We start from the raw sequence: 19,944 nt of genomic DNA, 5'->3' as shown, positions 1-19,944 counted from the left end.
AGGTAAAACAGTTCTTGCAAGTATCGCACAGGAATAAGTTTGCTCCCTCAGCTTACCCGAGATGTAGAGGAAGAGACGGTGGGAGTGCTCAGGTCTCTCTTGATGTCTGGATCGGCTTCCATTTCCTTGATGCTCTATCAGCGGGGGGGTTAGGATTTGGAGTTTGGATTTTCAAGCGAGTCAGATGTCCCGTGGCCGCGGAGCCTGCAGAACCCGAAGACCAAAAGACTCTGCAACCCGACTCGGCGGCTCTTCTAAGGTTTTTGAAAGGCAGGGACACTAGATGGCAAAAGAGGACTGGGATCCTGGCAGCACTCGATTCTCTCCAGTGAGTCTGCAGCCACCAAAAAGACACTGCAACCCGACTCCGCGCATTCGAAATTACATGCTCCACTTGTTAGACTCAGGGTTAGTATTTAACTCTTTGAAGGTCCTCCTGGCAGCCTTGTCAGCCTACACCACCTCCCACGATAAGATATCTTGGTGGAATGTGCTGGTCATCGGGGCATTCATGAAGGGAGTAGAGACTCCTCCCTCCAATTTCAAACCCGCCGCCAGGATGGGATCTCAATGTAGTACTCGCTAAGCTCATGGCACCCCCTTTTGAGCAGATGCATAAGTCAAGTCTTGAACACCTGACTTACAAGACTGCCTTCTTGGGACGTCCCTTTTAGAATTTCGAAACCAACTGGAAATCTCCGCAGCTTCCACTAGATGTAGGCCTATGCACAGCATGTGAATCTAAGCAGATTCCACAATCGTCAAATACTAGTACGGTGAGTAATGTCCCATTTACAGACTTCCCTCAAACCCAAGTCAAAGGGATACCCAGTATAGATCATTTGATTGTTTAGCCCTGTCACTCTTATAGAGCCACGTAGATCCCTCCCACTGTGCCACCAATAAGCCAAGAACTGGGCTGGGGTACAGAGAATATATATTAAATAATAGGTTCAATGAATATTTACAATAATTGCACGCGCCACTTTCTCTGTGGCACAAAATAAACCTTCAATACAAAAAACTCAATTTTTGGGATTTCCCTTTTGAGTCTCTTCTACATGGAACACAGGCCAAATGAACAGTTCAACCTTCCTGTTCTAAAAAAAAAACCCTGAATGTCAAATTAAACCAGATCTTGGAACATTATCAGATCATGAACTTTATCAAGGAATGCTAAGATTTCAATTCAAACCAATAGCAACCGTCTATCTTCAAAAGCAATTTCACACATGCAGCGCTTTGTATAATTTCCCTGCATACTTAAATGCTAGCATTTTTGAAAACACAAGACATTTGATAATATTTTGGATTCACCAAACCCTTCCTCCTTTGTCACCCTGAAGCAATACACACTCTTTTCACTCTAAGGAGAGTATGCATTTTTCCATTAGGAATTACAGTTGGCTTCACTTCGCAAGGCACTTCTCTATCCAGCACCCGAAATCAGGACATGCAGCACCCATCTGCTTAAAGGCCAAGTCTGTGCAATGACGACAGTTCGGAATTTGGTTTTTAGACAAGGACACCCCTCTTTTAGGGAAGTCCAGGGTTGACTAGAAAGAATAGGTGTACCCAATTACATTAACAAACTGTATTTATTATTTACACTGGGAAGCAGTTTGATTTCGAATGTCTACATAATCCCCCACTGTTATTTGGCAATAGGGGAATTGATTGACTTATATTTATCAAAAGATACTAAGCATCTACTTGCATACCTGCACCCATTAACTAATGGAAAGGTATTCAATCAAATTCCCATACTTGGTTCTGTTGGACAAACTACTAACCTTGGATTGCTGGGTTCGGCGCTCAAGAAAAGACCGCATTCTCCAATATTTTTATGTTATGCCCACAACGGTCAAAACACGTGTTGGCAAGACGGTTGTACGGTTTCACCGATGCTATTGATATGCACAAGGAATAAATGGAGCATTTGGCATTCATCTTGTAACAATATTTTTTGGGGAAATTAACATTGTTACAAGCGCATTGATTTTGGCACACCCATGGTATTCTGCACCCAGGTGGATTAGGCAGCTGTCCTGCCAAGGTTACATTCTGCCACCCTCTTTCAGCATTCACCCAGGGGATTTTTGGGCAGTTCTCCCTCTGGCTTGTGCAGCCACTTTATAACCTCAAAGCCACACCTCCAAAATATTAAAATCAGGATATTTTAACTTATTAGCCCTCAATTTTACCCCAATTGGATCCCAACGGTCCACTGCACCCCCAAAGCCCAACCCCTCTCTAGATAGGCCTTCAGAGTTGGGTAGTTGAACCCACCCACCAGAGTTTTCATATGACACTAAAATGTTTCACCTGATATGACTAGATGAGAAACTTTTCTTTTACAAATAAATGTAACCTATACATTTTGGGGTTCCTCTAATCATCTCGGACTTGAGATGACTCCCGTCTTGACAGGAGGTTGCAGTTGTTAACAGCAATTTTTTGTAGTTTACTCAAAAATAAGTTTCCAAACTTTACATCCAGTTATGATTCCTAATGCTACTACCTCCCCAACGTTATCTTGTGGCATTTTCTGAGGAGCTAGAAATACATTTTAGATTGTTACAGGGGTTCCTAAAGTCAAATGATAGAAGTTGAGGCAACAAAACAGCCTCGGGATAAGCTTTAAAATTATACATGTCCCAGTTCTGGAAGTGTCACGGTTCCAAGGTTAATGGTAAAAAAACGTGATTCCTTATATCAACCTATGAAACATAAAATACATAAGATTCTGACCATTAAACAGGCCCCTACGTTTCCGTTCTTGTTCGAGGTTTAATTTCCTCGGAGCATCTATTCCATTCAGCTGTCCGTTGTTGATTTTATCCTGGTGTAAAATAATCAGCCTTTCTTCTCCCAAAGCTAATGGATGATCTGATGCTTATCTCTGCGAACAGGCCCCCATAAAATCCCTTCGTCACTTGAGCGTTCTGAATAGAAACTGGCCCTTCTCAGGAGAAAGAAACGTAGTCATACCTCTAGAAACAGACACTAGTATTTGTGGAAATTACATTTTCTCATGATATGTTCATTTTGGCAGGGGAAATTCTAACTGGGTGTGTAAGTATTTCAGCTGCACGATGAACCCACTTCCATGATCGCAGTTTCTGTGTTTGCAAATTGCATGCTTTTCACGTAGAATAAGCCTTTAATTTTTCTTGGTTTATCAATCACATGCAAGGCAATCGGTAAGTGGATTTCTCTTTATTTAAAACAGTATTTTTAATGTGGCAGCAGCGAATTAAATACTGCCTCTCATTTTTCTTAAGGCAATGCAGAGTAGCACTTGTTTTTGAAGTTATTTTTAGTTATTTGCCATTCACGCAGGGCCCTTTGATTTTAGTCTCTAGGAACAGCATTTTGATGTGGAAGTTTAAAATGAAATGCTGTCTTTTTGTCTGTTAACTCATAGAATGTTTTCTAGATATTGCACTTTTTAGGCCTATGTCGGCCAACTGTGTGTTTCCGGGGTTCAGCACTTTTTAGGCCCATAGAGGCTCACTGATTTTCCTTTGTCCTGGGCCAAATGTATCCCATAATCTAAATTGATGCTCCTCTGGTGACTACCTCTCCTAGGGTCACTAACTCTTAGGCCACTAGGTATCCGCTGTTTTGGATCCTCTACCTTGCCAAATGCTGTGTTAATCTCTTGATATCTTTGTTGCTGGGAACACGTTAAGGTAGAATATACCGGATGTAGTGTCAGTACAATTTCTCAAAAATAATGAAGGTTGTCTAATAATTCTATAATATATTCATGAATTTGTTCATCACAGCTTTATTCCAATATACAATACTAAACATCAATGAAACATTTTAAAATTGGCTTTGCCTCAGATAAAATCAAGTAGAAAAAGGATCAATTAATATAGCAGCTCATAGACCCAACTTAATCATCTTGTAACAATTATAGATATAACCCATGAGGTACAAACATAGACATAATTGACCCCTTAACTGCAGAAGGTTTTTCCTCCAGTGCTGTGCCCTTTTTCTGACATTTCGTTATGTTGACATTCAATCCCTTGTAACCTGGCCAAATTTGCACCAGTTTCTTCCCACAAGTAGGCGGTCCTAACATCACCAGGGATTTGTGGTTTGCTGTAGGGGGGTGTGAGAAAATAGTTACCATGTAGTTGTTTTTCAGATATTGCCAATAAAACTGTGTACAAAGCCTCTGGTTTTATTTTAAGAGCTAGGAACAAAAGGATGTGCAGTTCCGAATGCGCCATTTTGCAAGCTTTCAAGAACCGGTTGAGTGGAAAAACATTATTTTTTCATAAGTGTGCCTTCAGTTTTGTGAGTGGTAGACGATGCCTCCCTATTTTTTTTTTAAATAGGAAATGCTTGCACGGAATATTTGAAGAAGGTAGCAAAGCTGAATGGGAACACGCAAAGGCATACATTTCTAAAAAGTAGATACAATTCCAAGTTCAGGAAGGGGCTGTTTGTTCAGTTCCGGCAAGAGCTATTTGCCCATAATTCCTGTAATTTGCCAGAAAATTGTAAAAATGACAAGTATGTGCTGGACACGTTTGCACTTGTAAGGTAATGGCTTCCATGAATTTTCAGAAACAAACCACACACAATCTCACCCTACACCACATGGCGACTACCAACCTGAAAAAAACTACGCTCAGTCACTGGTTTCTTCGAACTGAAGCTGCCAGTTGGTCATCACAGCTCTCTTGCTCTTTCTCCTGCTCAGTCCTACTAACATATCCGCCTCCAGCTTTGCATTACAGCTCCTCCAGAGCGCCAAGAGACCATTCAGGTGGCAACGGTGTAAGAACCTATAACATGACATACATTTGTACTATGCATGCTACTATGATCTTGCGGTGTAGGGATTACTTTTTTCCTGTATGGTATTTTGAGTCCTGAACGCTCTAATAAAAAAGAAAATCCCCCAACGCCTCAGTTCCATATGTATGGTGACTACCGCCAGATGGCGGTCTACACATAGTTTAGGAGTGGGTAGGGACTCTATGGCCAATGCACTGGTTCCATGTGATGTGTGTACGCCAAAGTACTTATTTACTATGTGTACTTTTCTTATTGATATTTTGCAGTATCAGTGTGATGTATTTTCTGGGGTATGAATTGGGAATAACTACTATACATGCATCCTTCCTGACTGCTCTTCCATACCCAGCACTGGAGGTCTGGTCTGTTTTGTTTGAAACCCTGTTTTGCAATTCGGTCAGATAGTTTTAAATATCTCAAGAGTGGGACATGGAAAAATCTCCCTAACACATTTTTGTCTTTGCTCTCAAAATCTGTGACAATACAGTGTAAAGAGTATCGAGTCATGGTGATGTTTGACCTCCCTTCAATGGGAAGACTGATAACTGTCAGTTAAGGATATGTAAAAGTTCCAAATCCATGTCTATTGTATGTATTGTTCAACAATGGTATTTGCCTTATAATTCTATCATTGTCTTAAAGCATTGTCCCACAAAGTTAAGTTATAGTGGTTCATTTTTACTATTTGCTTACATAAGAGCAACATTTGACATGGTTAAGGACACGATGCTGATCTATGCATTGGAGTTTCCAGTCAATTACCTAGAGCCCAAACCCTTCCTTGTGGATTTAGTTCTTGGGAGCAATGGTATAGGATGCTGCCACAGTGCAGGGAAAAGGGGTAGCTCTTTTGCCACACTCTAAGGCTGCCGTTCAAGTGTACGTCAAATACTAAGATTAAGTTGCAATCCGTAAAGTCTGCATTCAATTTTGTTAATTGTCCACTGAAGTGTGGCTGGCTCCCATTTTTCTTTTTATAATTGTCAATTTTGAGCAGTAGAGCATTCCAACTGGAAGTTTTATTTACAGGTAAGCTACAATGTGTGTTTTTATCTTTACCTCGTGCTTTATTTTACAAATAGACTGGTCCTGTAATAGAAGTTGTATAACTGTCCTGCCCCTTGTTTTAATGTGCAATTGTCGGTTCAGAACATTAAATGAAGAGTGTCTTGGGTAAGGAATGATCAATCGACACCACCAATAACTTTGCTTGCATTTGTCTTTCAGAGGGACCAAATGCAGTGCAGTGGGCCGGGGGATGGCCTCTCCTTTCCAGTCCTCTCGGTGGCAGCTGGGACCTTCAAACTAGACCGAAATAAAATGTTGGTCAAGGGAGACCGAGACACTTCTGCCGCAGAATGCAGTGTCAACAGGGAGACCTTTTTGCTTGCTGAACTGTAAGCCAAGCTGGCTTGACTTCTGGACATGTCTGCCCCCTCTGTTCCTGCCCCTCTCCCAGTTACCCTGCTTTTTAACCCAAAAAATTGAGCAGGTATTCTCACCTTTGTGGTTGCAGCAGTGTTACAAGTTCAGGGATTTTGGAACAACGAACCTGCAGGCAGCCATACTGAGATTTCATTTTTTTATACACTTTTCTTTTTGTTGTTTCCCTGCCCTTTTACCTGCTCATTTTCCAGCTCCCGGTCTCAGCTCAGTTGGGGTGGAACTGTATTTTCTGTTTTTGGCTTTGTGACTGCTCAGAATGTATCAGTGTTTGGGGAGTTATATCACTGGGGAGGGCGCGGGGGGGGGGGTTTAATCTTCTGGCGCTGGAGAAACTATTCTGATATTTTGTTTTAGATTTTGTGATGAACTGGACCTCTCCCCATCTAGCCTTTGCAGTGCTTTACTGAAGAGATCCCTATTGAATGTTATGGCTAGTGGTGTTTTGGGGGTCAGATTTGTACTTTTTGGGGATTATGGGTGGGAACTCTTTAAATGTCTCTGGTTCTGCCTTCAGTGCCCTGGAAAAAGTGAATTGTGTGTCCTGTGTGACTACACTTGTTCCGATGTGAAGGTATAAGGAGAAGATTGCATGAGAAGCAACCGTTGGGTAGGCTTTTTTTGTACAAATTGTTTTGTGGTGGGGGGCCTTGTTTAAGTAGCTTTGCTGACCGTGCACTTTGTGATTAGAAATGTGGGTACCCCGTTCGACTACAGATTGGGGTTGGTTGGGCCTTCTGTTTCTCAGGATGTTTTTTTCCTTCTGCACTGTGATATGGCAGGGTGGATGCTTGCTAGTGTGCTTTTGTTCTAGCAAAGATCTCTGTAGGTGAAGCTCCCAAGTTACACAGCAAGCACTCCAAGTACAAACCTCAGTTATTGGTAAAACATTTCAACCCCATATTCATCAATGTCCCAACTGGCCTCCAGCATTAAGTTTGCTGGGAGTTCAATGCAACGGTCCTGTTGAGCAACTATGTAGTGGGCCGAGGAGAAATACTGCAGGCTTTATTTCAGGGCGTCTCCACAGAAAACGAACTTCTTCCTACTGGTAGTGATGCTGTCCTGTTGTAGTCTCCTTGGTGTTTTTTAGGCTGCTGATTAACATTTTGTTTCAGATCACCCTAGTTTGTGCCTTTTAGCTTTGTGTACATAACTATACGCGCTGCTTCGCATAGTCTTAGCTGTGCCTGCTGATTGGTCCAGAAAGATAGGTACCTGTGGAGTGTGCCTAGATTCTTGACATGCACGCAGTTGGTTCTGTTGTGTGCCAAGCCCTAATGCTAATGCATAGGCGTTCTTCAGAAAAGGACCAGACTTTGGCAAAGCTTTTTTTGCCACTGAATGTTTTTTAGTTCTTTGTACTCTGGCATGTGGAGGAAATGCTGATAATCTGCATGATGCTATACAATGCTGGGCCTCCTATTTAAGATTGAAGACTTTTCAATCAAACATTGTTGAAACATTTCCAGTACAGCCAGAAAGATCATGGGTGTGGCAAACATGATTTTGTCATGGTCTATAATGGTGACAGACCAAAATGCTTTGTGACTTACATGAAAGCTCTTGTGGTGGGACAGCAGTGGCTCTGCATGCACCTGTTAAAAATATCATAAGGCCTTTGATCTAGGATACTCTTGGTGCTTGAGGCAGTGATTGCCTCCAAGTTGGCCTTAACATTATTTGGTTTCAGTGCCAGTTTTATAATAACTTTCATAATTGGAGCCAAATGGACAATTAATTAGAAGGATGATTGGTGATTGGCAGAGGTGAGGAAGAGGTAGAGAGTTGGTATTAGTCTTGCACGTGCTTGAGGTTGTGGAAAGTGATGGTGAGAACTGAGGCACAGTAGTGGAAAGATCTCACCCAGCCCGCTCTTCCAATCTATGAAAGCAAAGTTTCTACAAACGGACTGCCTATGAAGGCTTGAACAATCTATCCAACCTTTTTGTTATGATCTCTTATAGCAGTTTAGCCACTTAAACGAACAGTAACCTATGCACTTAGTCTGTTTCTAATTGTGGTCATCACATAGACGCATGGATATTTCCCATCGACATGCCACCACCACTACTATTGAGTTAAGGGAGACCAGGCATGCTACTTGGTCTTTCCAATAGGAAGTCATTTGTGCACGTCTAGGGAAGGGGTTTGTAACCAGCTGATGTCTTACTCGTGAGGTAAAAAGGGATGATCAAGATGGGCCTTCAAAATGCCCTGTTCCTTTAAATCAGTGTAATAAGATTCTTGGCACTGATGGTGTTCAGTGCAGTGATGCATCAGTCTTAATGAGGTTTGCTTTTGGAAGATGTTCTTAATTTATTTTTACCAAAACATCTTTCACATGAATGTGCTTACTGCCATCTGTCTTTGTGATGCATGTTCCACATCTCTGAAAAACTGGGGCCTGCTCTGCTGGCCTCATGTGCCTGGTGCAACCCCATTACCCTTTTTCTGCTGTCCCCGCTGCACATCCCTGGTCTATTGGCTTCTGTTAAGCAACTTTAGTTGACTTTGATACACTACTCTTTATTCTTTCCTGGCCATATCTACACTCCTCTTTTGTCCTTAGGCTGCCACTTCAAGATCTGGCCACACAGCTCGGTGTCTTTCTTCCACCTTCAGTTAGGTAGCACTTTGACCTGTAGGCCATGGCCATAACATGGTTTGTCAGTTTATGCATGGTGAGTGAGGAACGTTTTTTTTACATGTCTGATCCAAAACAGGACTGCACATTAGTGGCCAACTTCGGTAACTAGCCAGGTTTGTGCGTTTTACTAGGTGTTTTTGCAGGGGAGCAGAGGGATCCAGAACTCATTGTGTCCTTCCTCTGTCAGGCGTTTATATTGCAGTCACTGCATTATAACCCCCATGTCATGTGTTCCTAGCTGACCACTGCCATTGGCAGTCATGTTACCTGGTGGGCAACTTAGGGAGATGAGCCACATCCCACCAGAACTATTGGACAGCAGACATTTGGGTTTCCAGCTAGACAAATTTTTTGAGTATAAACAATGCCCTGATTTGTCAACACCTAATTTATTGATTGCAGCAACTCCCGGTCCATTTTAGTCTGACCCTTTTCTTGGAAATGTAAATTTGGCATCTGAGCAATCTATTGTCTAAAATCAACTCTTGAACATATCCTGTGGTTCTTTGGTCTGCAGCTGCCCTCTTTCTCCAGACACCCCATTCCACTTTAAAAGTCTTTCCATGTTTATTAGCTTGCTTCATTCATTCCTTCTGTGTGCGTGTGTATTTTTGCAGAAGGGTGAGTTGAATTGACATTGTTGTGCTGCTTCTGTAATGTATGTTTCTTACTGCGGGTGTGGGTTGGTGGCCAAGGAAAGAAGCCTATATATTAAAGATATAATATATATATATAGATAGAAAAATATATTATATTGCCTGAATGTTAAAAGGAATGCCAAATGCAAGAATTCCTGACCTAAAAAGGGATCTTTTTTAAAGAAAGCTAAAGAATTTAAAAACGGCAGAAAAAAAGAATGCATTCTAATGAGTTTTTGAGATTTGTATTTGTGTTTTTCAGCGTGACCTGGAGGCCGAAGGTGATTCTTGTTTTTTAATCTATTCTTTTTTTTTTTAACCGTTTATTTGTAATATTTGTAGTTCGTACGTGGCAGGTGGTTGGTTGAAGATGAGTGGATGTCTTTAAATGCTGGTCTTAAAATTCTGTCTAGATGCAGGATGGCAGATGGTGTAGCGCAATCGGATGATGCGTCCCAGACAGCAAGAAAACCAGATGAAGTAATGATGAATAGACCATAAATTCGAGTTGTCTGAAGGTTGCTTCTACCATGATGTGGACATTTTGAGCTACTGATTGACCCCAGCCAACACAGGGGGTGCAATTGGCATGTTGAGATTGGGTGTGAAGGTCTCCATTGCTGGCTGCTGTAGCACCTGGCTCATCTGGTATGGCATACGGTCTCATCCTTACTAGTCTGTTTTCTGGTGTCTAAACTTCTAAGAGTATTGCCCGGGAAGGCTAGATTCAAATCTAAGATGTGTGACTGGGGAAGAGTTTGGATAAAAGGCCCCTTGTCCGAAGCCATGGAACAAATTCCTTCCCTGGCTGAGACGAGGACTTTTAAGCATCATACAAGCCATGTTGAGACAAAACCTAGGAGACATGCCTGCGTGATTGCTCAATGCCTTGGCTTCCTGCCTTGCTTGACCTCTTTCAGACTTGCTTGGGTTGTGCCGTTGTCAACAGCTGTACCAATTTCTTGATTTATTCCCATGGCTTGCTGTTGGTTATAACACTTCCTTTGGGATAATAGCTGTCGATATGATTTTCTTTGTGTTCATCTCTTGACACTAGCATGGGACTTGCTTTAGGGACCGTACATGGGCATTAACGCCGCAGATGCAGTTTGCTTCCTCTTTCTTTACAGGGTTCAAGAGGCGCATAGGTGAGTTGTTCAGCCCCTTTAAGTGGCGGCCTTTTTAGCTTTGGAAGTCAGTTCGTCATCTCAAATGGAGATCGGGAGGCATAGATGCAGGTTGAACCCAGAGGCTGACTGCCATGTGAGCACATCTAGATCGTGCATCCAAAATGATTCGAGCAGAGGCAGGATTCATTCATGGGACTTTCGGCCTACCTCCCAGATGCATTGCTCTCTATTCCTGTGGATTCTGCATTTTTTCCTGTGCTGTTACCTGATGGTTTTAATAGAAAGTTGTAATTTGGACGACTGGTTAAGGAAAGTAGCAGTCTAAAAAAAAATAGTGAGGCGTTTCTGTTTTGTGGAGGTAGAGATAGTTGTGTGAAACTACCCAACATCACTTACAGCAGGCATCAGGCCACCATCGTAGACTCTTCTTAGACCTGTTGGGGTGTGTGGGGGGGGGGAGAAACATTTGTAATTGTGCCTTTTTAGAGGCTGTGCTTCTTTCGAATGCGCACCTTGTTCTCCCACTCTGCCAAAAGGTGTTGCATCTTTGGCACACTGTCAGATTTTTAAAATGAAATAACCAGTGAATAGTACCCAGAAAGGAAGCAAACTCTTCTTTATACATCTGTGATCGGCAAAACCAGAAACTTTATATGTGTACTTTATTTGGCCTCTGCGTGAGACCGGTGTTTGTTTCTTAACTGTACAAAAATATATAAAATAAAGTATTCCCAATGATAACTCCTGTTTCTTGTTTGTGTTTTGCTGATGCAGAGTTTTTCCTTCCCTCTGATTTGCCTGTTTACAAAGTTACTATTTTGTTGCACACCAGAAACGAACCCATTACTTGTAAAAACAGCCAGCAGTTATGGTTATGGTTGTGGTGTAAGCATTATACTTGTATTTCTGTAATTGTCATATCACCATTTGCCAGCTTCTACAATCGTTTGTGGGGCTTGTGAGTCTGTTTTAGATTCAAATGCTATGTTTAGTCCATCTAGTAGCAGGCGCAGTGTATTGCTTTGTTTGCTAAATAACTCTCTATTTTGTATTTTATTGAGTCTTATTTAGCACTTTTGTCCCAAGCACTGTACAAAAGTTGAAAGCAACAGTACAAAATGAAGTATGAAGTAATTGAGATCACGTCAGAGAGCAAACAATCATGAACAGTGAAGTAGGTGATTTTTCAAAGCGACCCGAAAGAGGGAATAGACGGTGATAGATCGAAGAGATAGAGGAAGGATGTTCCAATGGAGAGGGGCTAGAAGCTGGAAAGAACAAAAGAGACTGGGCACAGGGTGCACAGGGGACCGTCCACTTAAAAAGAGAGGAAGAGCGAAGAGAACGACAAGGAATATAGGACAGCCGAGTAGCAAGATAGTCTGGAGCTAGCCCCAAGGGATTTAAAGACTAGACACAGAAAATAACATTTAAGTTGGGAATGAAAAGGTAACCATCCAAGAGATGCAAGCGAAGCCGAAATGGAATCCCGGTAGGAGAGAAGGCAAAGTACGCAAATAGAAGAATGGTAAATATATTTCAGAGGCGCAAGACGAGAAGGGAGACCAGAGCATAACAAAATAGAAGAGTCGAGAAAAAATAAGACGAGAAATAAGCAGTTTAAGTCGCATGAAAAGTGAGAGAACGACGAACTTTGCTAATATTATGCAAGCGACAAGAACAGGATGTAAGGGAAATGTGATGGGTAAAGGAAAGATTAGAGTCGAAATTGAGACCGAGATTATGAGCAGTGGGAGAAATGGAAAGCGTTGACGGTGGAAAGAAGATAGACAGTGATGGATAAAGTATGTTGCCAAAGAAAAAATAGGACCTCAGTTCCTCAGTTTTGCCAACATTCAGAGTAAGGAAGTGCAATGCCATCCAAGATTTAATGGCTGAAAGACAAGTAAGAGTGTGGTGAATTTCAGGGGTGAAAGAAGAATAGGATAGAAAAAGTTGTCATCAGCATAAGTGATGAGCGATTCCAAAGGAGGAAATCCCAGGAGCAAGTAGAGAAGTATAGTGAAAAAAGAAACGGACCCAGGACTCAGCCTTGGGGAACACTGTGCTCGAGAGGGAAAGGTGAGGAAGTCTTTCCACCCCATGAGACAGAAAAGTTTCTATTAGATAAGGGGAAAACCAAGAAAGAACAGAACCCCTAAAGCCAAAAGAAGAGAATCCAAGAGCAGAGAGTGGTTAACGGTGTCGAAACCAGCTGATAGATCAAGAAGAAAAGAGTGTTTAGAGAGACGAGCTGACAGAAGAGAGTTGCGCATTAAAGCGGTCTCAGACGACAAAACCCAGATTGAAATCTTCTGAGAGTTGGGTCATTAACAAAGGAATACATTTGAGAATGGACAAGGCGCTCCAGAAGCTTAGATAAGTAAGGTAGAAGAGAAATGGGGCAGTAGTTAGAGACCACAAGAGGATTATCTGAAGGTTTTTGTTTTTTTAGAATTGGAATTATAATAGCGTGTTTGAAAGTTGTTGGAAAAATAGATGTAGAGAGGCAAATAATAACTTATTAGACAAATGATGGAAGGATAGAATATTATAGAGCAGATGGAATAGGATCCATAGGGGCTGTTGTAGGATGGACTTTGGCCAACATTATTGGTAAATCAGAGATGGACACGGGAGCAAAGTCAGAAAAGAAGGTTAGAGGTTTAGGTGGAGGGGAAAATAGAGTATTAGAGGGGAATTAATTAACAATATCCTGGTGTAGAGAATGTACCCTAGAGGAAAAGAGAAGCTAAATCAAGAGCAGAGAAAGTAGAATAGAGAGATCAGGAAAAGCAGGAGAGAGAAGAAGAGTTGATGTTCAGAACAAGCGTCTCGATGAGCCGATTGTATGAAGGTCAGAAAAATAAGTACGTTTAGCAGAATTTAAGCAATTGTCATGAAGAGCGTGGTAAGAAAAATAAGCAGTGTGATTAGATGGAGAACGAAGTTTGAGCCAACGTCTTTCCAAGCAACGTAAAAGTTGCTGCATGCAACAGAGAAGAGAACCATGGTTGGGCAGGTTTACTGGAGGGCTGAAAAACAGGGGATATAGTTGATATAGACCTGAAGAAAGAGCAGATGAAGCCTCAGCAGAAAGTGAGCTAAAGTGTGCAAGAGAAGGGAGAATATTAGTACAGATGTCACCATAGAGAGAAAAATTAAAATTGCGTAAGTCGCATCGGTAGAATGTTTTAGGAAAAAGAGGCATTGCGGAAAAGGGAGAAATAGGAGAGAGAAGTGATACAGAAACTAGTGATCTGATAAGTAGACAGAGCTGTTAGAAGAAGCAGTAAAAGATGAAAGAAAAATGAAATCCAGTGAAGAGCCAGAGTTGAGTGGAAGGAGTAAAAAGTGGGGATAGTAAGTGAGAATCCAGAATGGAAAGAATAGAAAGAAAGGGAGACGTGGAGTGAATAGAAGAGAGATTGAGATTACTCACCTAATAAAACCAGTGAGGTAGGACTAGGAAGAATATGGCAAAGAAGATGGTCGATATCATCACAAAATGATCCAAGAGGGTCGGGTGGGCGATGACGAGAAAAAACAGCATGACGAGTAGTAAAAATCTTATAAATAAATTCAAAAGAATACGGAGGCGTGTCAACAGGTGCACATCTATGATGTGTACAAGCTATCCACAATACTTAGTTGATGCCCACCACAGAGTTGTTTTTTCCCCCCCTTGGTTTTCATCAGAGTGCAGAGCAGAGGAAAATACTATTTGTCTTCATCGCAGCGATCCTGGCTTTTCAATGACAGCACAATTTGTGTAATAGAGTGGCGATAACTAATTAAAATGTTGACATTTTAAGCAGTTTTTTTTCTGTTGGCCAGAGGGGGAAAAATGTAAATGTTGCCTGTCCAGTTATTGTAGTTTACATTGGCTAGACAAAACTGGTTACCTCAGCCGGTGCTTTCCACTGAAAGCAAATATCAAGTTCATGTACGTTTTACGCCAAAGACACAGACAAGATGCATGGAGAAGTGATGAGCTGCCTCCATCTACAGCCTGTGTTGTCAGAATACCTCACCTAGGTGGAGGTACTAGAGGCTCAAATTTTGTCAGAACCAAAAGTAGATGCCTGAGAGACGATTTAAGACCCCCAATAGGGGACATTTAGTAACAGGTCACTGGTCCCACACACAAGGTCCAAGGTCTCGGGTGCTCTTGTGCATTCCCCCCAAAAGATCAGTGATGAGAAACTTGCCATGGTCAAACTTTAAAAAATGTAAAAATAACGAAAAAAAAATCTTAAACACGTAAAGGGGAGCAAAGCAAGGCAATAAAAGACAAAAGGTTGCAAGATTCGGAGTGCAAAACGGAACAGCCACACATGGTGTCACAAGGTACAGTACTGAAACTGAGCATGGCACCAAGGGATTTGCGTTGGGAATACAAAAATACATATTCAGAATTGGACATAGCCACTCTTAATGGAAGAACAAGCCTCTAAAGAAGAGGTGCATGCGTCCTTTGTGCATATGGATTAAGCACCTTAATTTGTATGGACAGTTCACAAAAATGGGAGAGCACCTTGGGGATGCAGGACATGCTTTAAAGGTGACCTTGACAAATGAAAATCTGCTTTAGAAGGAAAGGTTTTGTAAGGGAAAGATGAGCAGTGGATGATCGGTCATCAGCCCCTCATAACATACAAATTCCTGAGTACATGTAAGCTTTATAAAAGGAGGAAGAGAGGGACTACCTATAGGTGCATCATTTGCAGGATTAGGCAGAAAGTGTCTGAGATTACTGCACTATGGAATTCCCACATGACTGCATTTCGTTATGTCCCCACGGCCCCTCGCCCAACTCCACCCCAGTAGTGCTTAAAGTTGTGTGCAAGAAAGAGGATGGTTATTTTGTTCTCTTTGAAACATCCACTATACCTATAATGAAGCAGGTCAAGAACAGCAAGACCTTATCAAAGGGTACTCGAGAGAGGACTGTAGCATCATTGTTGCCAGAAGGAAATGTGGCCTGCTGGGATCCAGATGGGAAGCGCCCGATAAAGTTCAGATCAGCTTGTGAGCTGGCTAGAAAGATAGCCACCTTGATTGTCACATTACTAGAATGTTATATTGGTTTCAAGTCGGACAAAATGCAACCCTTTCTTTAAATGGAGTATTGTTTTCGGTCACTGAGTGATTTTTAATCAGGGAATTGTGGTGGTTGTCGGAAGCAGCCCTTGAAGGGCGCAGCTTAACTGCCTGACATCTGTGGGTCCTTTCCTCAAAATCTTTCTCTCCACTGAGTGTGATGTGTTGTGCCATCGAGCAGGTGGTACGGAGCTCGGCGCCACAGGGGGTTGATGAGAACTGACGATATCTGATATCCGTCTGGTGTCTGTGAGCAGCGGTTTCTTTACTGCAAAGACCTGGTGACTGCTGTGAGGCGAACCGGGAGGTGAGCCTGCCCAAGAGAGTGAAGAGCGGTGCTCACAGCGTACTGCTCGTTCATGCTACACAGTTCCCAAATGCTTGTCCCTGTCTTGTTTGAAATGCTGCCACTGTTTCCCTGCTTGTCCACGAGCACTGGTAGAAACCTTGGGGGGTGCCCAAGTGAAAACCTAGCTGTGGGAAAAGAGCAGGCTGGATTGACGGAGGCCTTCAGCACATCTGCGGTCTGCTACATATAGATTACTGAAAGGCCATCGAAACCGTATAATCTAAGTAGCGCTGACTGTCTTTTTACTGTCCAAAATTGTGCATGGAGCATCTAGTATTATCCAACCCGCAAGTATCGCTAGCAAAGCTCAGAAGAATTGTAGCATTATAATTGAGACGGTGCACGCCAAGACAAGCGAAGAACAGTTACAGCCTTTGTCTCTAAGCAAGATCATAGTGAAAAGAATGTATTGAACAGTGATAATGTTGTCCCGCAAGTTAGCACCACACAAGTAACTCTACCTCCCTGCTACACCCAATTGATAAATCCCTCTTGGATTTATGGTATAATCTACAGAGGGATGTTTCTGAATCTAACTTTGTGTAAAAACTATCGGAGAAAGGCCAATGTCTAATATTGCAAAACAGGGGGGTCTGGGAAACTCTCTACCAGCACAAACACATCCCATTGACTTGTTCTTTGGTGGATGGCCCCTGGGAGAGTCTCAACCAAGTCTTTAGCTCACTGTTCTTTTCACAGAGAAGAAATTTCCCCGCATATCAGTCTTTGTCCTGCCCAGGGGCAGTCCAGCACTGAAATGCTAGGCAATTCTCCGAACAAGAGTACCACAGCAACCACATACACTTGTTTCAGCCTAGTTGGGCATCCGTGAGGTGAAGCTGTGCCTCTCTAAGAGCAGTGAGCAAGGGGTCCACGTTTGGATTCTCCTGGTAACTTGGGGTGAGACCCAAAGTTACTTGGTATGCAAAACAGAGGGGGGTCTTGGAAACTCTCTACCAGCACGAACACAGCCCATTGACTTGTTCTTGGGTGGATGGCCCCTGGGAGAGTCTCAACCAAGTCTTTAGCTAACTGTTCTTTTCACAGAGAAGACATTTCCCCGCATATCAGTCTTTGTCCTCTAATATTATTGGTACACATTTTTCAATCGCACCCGACATGTAAGCTTTAGCTGATATCAATGAGAGCCATTTCTCAAACTTCATCAAAAAGTGCAAACCGTTCTGATTATCCATCTGCCAGTCTTAGCGCCCTGATCTCTCTGCTTAAAGCCATTATGTCAATCTGCATCTCTTCCCAAAAGAACAAAAATGTTTGCTAATGTACAAAAAGCATCAAGAAGTTGCTTTCTCTACACAGCGTTCTTTGCATGACAATATTTTAGTCTTTGAATGTTGCTGATATTCCTCCACTTCCAGAGGTAAGGAACCAGACAATGATGTAGTGGCAATGGAAATAACTAGTTTACCATCTGCATCACCTATAGATGTGCAGTTGCTCAAGCAATTAGTGATGTCCCACAACAGCCTTCAGCTTTTAATGACAAGGAAGAAGCCCTGACTGCCAGTCTACCAACAGGTACTAACCTGCATAGAAGAAATCATTGGAAAAGGACGAAGAATTAAACCGGTACAAATACTCAGTCCTTGGCAACTTCATCAGACTCGCACTGTGTGCTTAGCAATTGGCCCGAAGTATGAGCTGGTGAAAGACAACCGACCGACTAGGAAAAAGAAGAAAAGTTGTGCCAAATCAAATGCTTAAGTGGGAATGCTGGAGAATTGGCTTGTTGAGCCTAATCAGCCTGAAGAGAGAATTGCAGACAACTAGATATCAGAAGGCCAGTATCAATCTGACGATGTTATTCAAGGGGTGATAGTCTTTCTGACTTAGAAACATTCTTGCAGATTGCTCCTCAAGGGCAAGTGCCAGTGCTTGCTGTTAGGCATACATCCACAAATATCACTATGGGTTTTTCCTCAAAGTGATTTAAAAGGGGCAAGGCAAATCTTGGGCTACTCATTGTCGCTGATCTTTTTGCCATTTACGAAAGATGAAAGTCCTTTCATGATTAGACCTTTCTTGTTGATGTCCCTCAATTAACGGTAGCACAACTAAAGATATGGAATTCGTCATGGTGCCAGATTTCACTGATATTAATAGAACAAGTGTACATTTTAACTCGGCACAGATTCCAGGAATAATTGTCATTTTCCCACAATTTGTAAAGTTGATTGATTTTATATATGGTTTATCCAATACCCCTGAATGATTGAACCACCAGTAACCAATTGAGGATCACTGTTGATGGCCGAGGAAGAAAAGTCCACATGCCTGTGGTTAACATGAGTCGCTCTGACCCTGGTAAACCCACTGATGATTGTGCATGTTTGCCCAGGGTGCTTCTACCTAGCTGCAAGTTACTTATGACTTCAGAGCTAGTCCTCCTCATAGTCTCCTTGAATGCATGCAGACATAACTATTAAGGAACAATCTGGTTATATGTTATGATCTGTTTGCCCTACAGGAGACATGGTTAAATGGTAACATTATAATTGATGGATATCCTTTAGTTTAAAGGTGTGCATGTAAAGGGAATGCCGGGAGACCTTGTGGTGGCCTTGTGATTGGAGTCGAATCCCATTTTTAAATGAATTTAATGCTGCTATTAATTGTGAATATTGTGTGTGCTCATGTATATAGAAGGCAAGTGCACTTTTTATTAGGTGTTTCGGAGGAGCACCATAAACCAAATCAAAGCATGTGTTGACATTAGACTTACAAAGCAAGAATATGTTCAAAATGATGTTATACTGATTTGGTGTTCTTACATGCATCAATAAAGAGACAGAATAGAGCATCTGCCAACTCGGATGTGCTCCAGTTATGCACTCTCTCTCCCACACACTATACCTGAAAGGGTGTTCAACATTGTCTATATTTCTCCAATAGCATATGATCCTTTGCAAGTTCTAGGGCTCTCTCCCAGCTCTTCCTGTTTCAGGCCATGGGGAACTAATCCTGTTTAAACTGAAAGCCTAATAGTATTTCTGAGAATATTCCATCATGCATAGGTGGGATTAATCCGAACAGGGTACCTAAAACTAAAGGCATGTGTGTACCCCTTGTAGCCATTCGTTGGGAGATGGGACTCCAGTCATGAAAGAGTTTTATGGAAGCAACTAACTCTTTACCGGAAAATGTGTTTCTGGTCCCGACTCACTTACTTATTTGGGCCAAGCATGTCAACAAAGAGGGCGCACAGTTGTGAGAGTTATTTGAGTATTATCGGAAGCAGATTGCTGATTTAGATATAAAAATTGAGATGCAGATGTCCAATACGGGGAAGGTTAAGTGGAAAATTCGAATTGGTGTTAGGATTGCCACTGGTGAACGTGTGGGGAGTGAAGAATCTTATGCAAGTAGATTACCAGATTGCCAGACTCGCACTAATTTCATGAGACTCGGCTTGAATGTTTAGCCCACAAATGAAATCAGGAATGTTACGAACCGGCTGCCGGGCGAATTGGCTGTGTAGATTTAGTTAGGCACCAGGAGTTGTGAAAAATCTAAAACATGTGCTTCTATTCTGCCTGGAATTACTATCATTGCGGATAGTTCATTTTGGTAAATGTGTTCATTAACTTGAATGAGTTGATGTGGAGCATGTATAGTTACAGATGCTAAGTTGTAAGCCTCTTTCTATGATTTTTGAGTGTGAGATTTTTAAAATCGTGTGTTTTTTATTATGAAATTTAGGAGCTGTTTTTCTATGTATGAATGTTGATATTAAGATGACCTTTCTCTTTTTTTTTTTATTTTTTTTTTAGCCCTTTGGCCAATAATCAG

The 19,944-nt window shown here is 42.0% G+C and overlaps 1 protein-coding gene across 1 annotated transcript in view; it reads left to right on the top strand.

The window, feature by feature from the left end:
- Positions 1–11,423, top strand: part of LOC138581028 (mitogen-activated protein kinase 1-like) — a 594,665-nt gene extending 583,242 nt beyond the window's left edge. The window contains exon 9 of the mRNA XM_069652044.1: positions 6,049–11,423. The gene's annotated coding sequence lies outside the window, so the exon portion shown is untranslated. The remainder of the gene's footprint in view (positions 1–6,048) is intronic.
- Positions 11,424–19,944: the final 8,521 nt, after the last annotated feature.

This window comes from Ambystoma mexicanum, chromosome 3p (assembly GCF_040938575.1).
Source record: "Ambystoma mexicanum isolate Mex_15411 chromosome 3p, UKY_AmexF1_1, whole genome shotgun sequence".
NCBI classification, from domain to species: Eukaryota; Metazoa; Chordata; class Amphibia; order Caudata; family Ambystomatidae; genus Ambystoma; species Ambystoma mexicanum.
Note: the sequence above shows the minus strand (reverse complement) of the source record. Positions and strands in the feature narration are given on the sequence as shown.